Source organism: Canis aureus, chromosome 22 (genome assembly GCF_053574225.1).
Source record: "Canis aureus isolate CA01 chromosome 22, VMU_Caureus_v.1.0, whole genome shotgun sequence".
Taxonomy (NCBI): Eukaryota; Metazoa; Chordata; class Mammalia; order Carnivora; family Canidae; genus Canis; species Canis aureus.
The window spans coordinates 52,174,327-52,179,438 of NC_135632.1; the positions used below are offsets into that span (position 1 = coordinate 52,174,327).

Here is a 5,112-nt window from a genome sequence, read left to right on the forward strand (position 1 = left end):
TCTGTTGGCATCTGACTGTGTTCATGGAGCAAAAAGCAGAACCAGCAGTTTTCATCAAATAGGTGGTGCCTGTTTGGGAAAGTCATTCAGGGTCAGGCCCCATCCTAGGGTCTTCCACTGCACTGCTGTGTTGCCTTTGGGTGCAGAGACTTCCCCAGAGGACTGCCCAGCCTGGGGGTCCCGCACAGAGGCCTCAGGGCTATGGCACGTAGCTGATTATCAGCCCCACCTGGGCTGCTTTTTTTTTTTTTTTTTAACAATCACATAAGGAAGCATTTATTTGAGGTTTAACATGAAATCATACAAATAAAATTTGTATAAACACAATCCACATCGAGTCGTAACACAGATAGCAAAAGACAAAGTAAAAACAAAGGAAACTAATTGGCGGCTATATACAGTTGGACACGGACACTAGTCTTGTACACTAGAAAGTCTTTTACAAAATAATCATCTTAGATCAACAGAAGACCAATCTTCAATGTCGTCCTGCAAGATGGGTTAACTTTAAGCAATCTTCTCCTGTTTTCTCCAATGTCCTTCTTTCGTATGGCTGATAATTGTTTTGGTGATTGCCACCCCCTCTAGACGCCGTAAGTGCTCTGTTGGCCACTGTAGTCTGCATATCCCTGTCCATATCCATAGTTCCCATAGTTATACCCAGTATAATCACAGCCGCCATAGCCACTATAGTTTTGATCACCACCATAGGCACTATTGTAATTTCCATATCCTTGATCATAATAGTTATCCTTGGTTCCAGTTTTGGCCCTGACCTTATCCACGACCCCTAGTACCACCTCGTCCACCAGCTGCAGCACCTTTTCCTCCTTTTTGTTGTTGCTATTGCTGCCTATGTACCTCTTTGGGTTGTGCAACTTTGATTTCACACTTCCCAGAACCAATTTGATGATATCTGCTTTCTAACAATTTCTTTACTGGCTCTTCATCTGTATAGGTAATAAAACAAAATCATCTTCTTTCGTTTGTTTTTGTATCCATGGGAAGTTCAATATTTTCAATCTCTCCAAAGGCTCCAAAATATTCTTTAATTTGTTCTTCAGAAGTATCTGGGCTCAATCCACCCACACCTACGAATCTGACTTGAGATTTAAAGAGAGAACAGCTGGAACACTACAGAGAGAAGGGTTTTCACTTCTAACAAGGTAAGAAGGACAAAAAAATAAAATAAAATAAAAAAGAATCAAGTGGGAGAGGGGCACCAAGAGGAACTGGACTAAGGCCAGGTGGGCAAGAGCCTGGGGGACAGGAAAGCCCAGCCCCAGAGAAGTGGGAATTTTAAAAATCCCCCATGGATTCTTCCCTGATGGAAGAGTGCTCAGCAGGGAAATCAGGCAGAACCGCAGGAGGGGCAGTGAAGCCTCCAGTCTCCCGGGTTCACTAATAGAGAAAGTGTGCCCTGGAGAAAGAGCACCGCACACCACTGGCGGATCTCAGTAAAGGGCTGGAGTGGGCCCTGGTGGGGTGTTAGAAGAAGCCGATTGGTCAGGCGGGGGCTCCAGGCAGAGGGTTCTGGACCCTGCTGCCTTTGGGAGCCCTGACTCTGGGAGCCAATTCCAGCATTAAAGGCCCCGGATCCCAGGGCGCCGAGTGGACACAGCCCATGATCCTGTGCACCTGTGACTGGTGGAGGAAGGGAGGGCACATGACAGTGAGGACTGTGCAGTCACCCCCAGGCTGTGCAGGTCAGCACCCCTGCCGTGGGAGCATCTAGGCCAGTGTGAACCAGGAGACTGCAGTAGTTACTGGGGGAGCTGACTCCAGGGATGGAGACCTGGCAGCCACCAGTGTTGTTCCTTCTGGTGTCACCATATGCGTGGGAGAGGCGGGGCTGCCAGGGAACAGAGGCCTTATGGGGTAAACAGCTCCCATTGAACTCAGCATCAGGGGGCCGGGCATCTCCCCAGGTACACACAACTGAGAGTCAGAACAGCAGGCCCCTCCTCCAGAAGACCAGCTGGAAGAACAGGGGACGAAAAAGTTCTTGACCAAGCAACACTGGAAAGCTCCAGGGGAAGTTGAGGGATTTACAGTATATAGAACCAGAAGGTACCCCTCCTTTACCCCCCTTTTTCCAGTATCACTCCTTTTTTTATCAGATTATAAATTTCCAATTTTTTTCTCTTTTCCCATCTTACCTATAATATTTAACCAGCTGTTCATTTTTAAGATTCTTCCTTTTTGACTTTTATATTTCTGAAATTACAGGTCTTAGATATATTTTCCACTTCTAGGTTTCGTTAACATACTCAACTTAACTTTGGGAGATATGCAAGATGTGTTTGTTTTGTTTTGTGTTTTTTGTTTTCCCTGCCTCATTTGGTTCTACAATGGCATAAGTAAATGCCTTCTAAAACATGACTAGCATGCACCCAGAACCAAGTGGAATACTGTGCTGGTTCATTCTGTGAGATTATATTCTCTCTTCATTCCCACTCTACCCCTTTTTTAAATCTCATTTATGATTTGGGGGTCAATGTTGGGGCTTTCTACAAGTATTTCTCCTTTATATAAATTTGGGACTCAGCATCTTCTAACATACAGAACTTAATATATTCAGAACCAAGAGGATCACCCTCTAGGACCCCTCAGGTAGACTAAATTCTCCCTCCACTACAATTTCATCACCACCACCATCTTCCAGGCCCCACCCTTTTTTCCTCTTTACTTTTGCTTTTTTTTTTGGAGAGGGGTATTTTCTTCTTTTTTATTTTTCTTTTTTCCTTCTTCTTTGGGATTTTTGGCCTTTTATTTTTTACTATTTTTTAAAAATTATTTTTCACTTTAGTGGTCGTTTGTTTTACTTCATTCTGATCTTTGTTTTCAATATCTGGTCTCTGGCATCATCAGAAACATCTAGGGTGAAATGTACTTAGGTTGTGGTTGATATTCTTGATGCAGCCCACTCATACAGCCACTCTGCACTGAGCAAAATGACTAGAAGGAAGAAGTCAGCACAAAAGAAAGAATCAGAAACAGTACTCTCTGCCACAGACTTACAGAATTTGGATTCTATAATTTGGATTACAATCTGATGTGAGAAAGCCAATTCAGAAGCACAATTATAAAGCTACTTGGTGGCTCTGGAAAAAAGCATAAAGGATACAAGAGACTTCATGACTGCAGAATTCAGATCTAATCAGGCCGAAATTAAAAATCAGTTAAATGAGATGCAATCCAAACTAGAGGTCATAACAACTAGGATTAATGAGGTGGAAGAAAGAGTGAGTGACATAGAAGACAAGTTGATGGCAAGGAAGGAAGCTGAGGAAAAAAGAGACAAACTTTAATTGTTTGTCTCTTTGTCAATTGTTTGTCACCAGGAAAGGTTAAGGGAAATAAATGATAGCCTCAGAAGGAAAAAAAAATCTATGTATAATTGGGGTTCCAGAGAGCACCGAGAGGAAAGAGGGCCAGAAAACATATTTGAACAAATCATAGCTAAGAACTTCCATAATTTGGGGAGGGAAACAGGCATTCAGATCCAAGAGATAGAGAACCCCCCAAAAAAATCAATAAAAAACGTTCAACACCTCAACATTTAATAGTGAAACTTGTAAATTCCAAAGATGAAGAGAAAATCCTTAAAGCACCAAGAGACAAGACATCCCTAACTTATATAGCGAGAAATAGTAGATTAACAGCAGACCTCTCCACAGAGACCTGGAAGGCAAGAAAGGGCTAGCAGGATATACTCAGGGTACTAAATAAGAAGAACATGCAGCCAAGAATACCATATCTAGCAAGGCTCTCATTCAGAAGGAGAGAGAAAGAGCTTTCAAGATAGACAGAAACTAATAGAATATGTGACCACCAAACCAGCTCTGCAAGAAATATTAAGGGGTACACTGTAAGAGAAACAGGAAGCCCAAAGAAGTAATCGACAAAAAACGGACTTAATAGGTATTATGAAGACACTAAATTAATATCTTTCAATAGTTACTCTGATGTGAATGGGCCAAACGATCCCATCAAAAGATGCAGGGCTTCAGACTGGATAAAAAAGCAAGACCTATCTATATGGCCATCTAACAAGAGACTCATTTTAGACCTAAGGACACCTCCAGCCTGAGAATGAAAGGTTAGAGACCCATTTACCATTCAAATGGTCCTCAAAAGAAAGCAGAGGTAGCAATCTTCATATCAGATATATTAAAGTTTATCACGAAGACTGTAGTAAGACATGAAGAGGGACACTGTATCATACTTAAAGGGTCTATCCAAGAAGACCTAATAATCGTGAATATTTATGCCCCTAAAGTGGGAGCTGCCAATCATCTCAATCAATTAATAAACAAAGTAAAGAGATCCTTAGATAATAACACACTAATGGTAAGAGACTTCTACATGGCACTTTCTGCAAATGACAGATTTTCTAAGCACAACATCACTAAAGAAACAAGGGCTTTAGATGATACACTGGACCACATGGATTTCACCAATATATATATACAGAACTGTGAATCTGAATGCAACTGAATACACATTCTTCTCAAGTGCACATGGAACCTCATTCAGAATAGACCATATACTGGGTCACAATAAGGACTCAACCAATCCCAAAAGATTAGGATTATACCCTGCATATTTTCAGATCATAATGCTTTGAAACTAGAACTCAATCACAAGAAGAAATTTGAAAGAAACTCAAACAGGTGGAGGTTAAATAGCATCGTGTTAAAAGATGAATGAATCAACCAGGAAATTAGAGAAGAATTAAAAAGATTCATGGAAACTAATGAAAATGAAGATACAACAGTTTAGAATCTTTGGGATACAGCAAAAGGATCTTAAGAGGGAAATACATCACAATACAAGCATCCCTCAAAAAATTGGAAAAAAATTCAAATACACAAACTAACCTTGCACCTGAAGGAACTGGAGAGAGAACAGCAAATAAAACCTACACCCAGCAGAAAAACAGTGTTAAACATTCGGGCAGAACTCAATGAAATAGAGACCAGAAGAACTGTGGAACAGATTAACAAAACCAGGAGTTGGTTCTTTGAAAGCATTAATAAGATAGATAAACCATTAGCCAGCCTTATTAACAAGAAAAGAGAAAAAATTCAAAATAATAAAATTATGAAT

The 5,112-nt window shown here is 41.0% G+C and overlaps 1 pseudogene; it reads right to left on the reverse strand.

The window, feature by feature from the left end:
* Positions 1 to 260: 260 nt before the first annotated feature.
* On the reverse strand, positions 261 to 1,920 carry LOC144294270 (heterogeneous nuclear ribonucleoprotein D-like pseudogene; annotated as a pseudogene).
* Between the last annotated feature and the right edge of the window lie 3,192 nt (positions 1,921 to 5,112).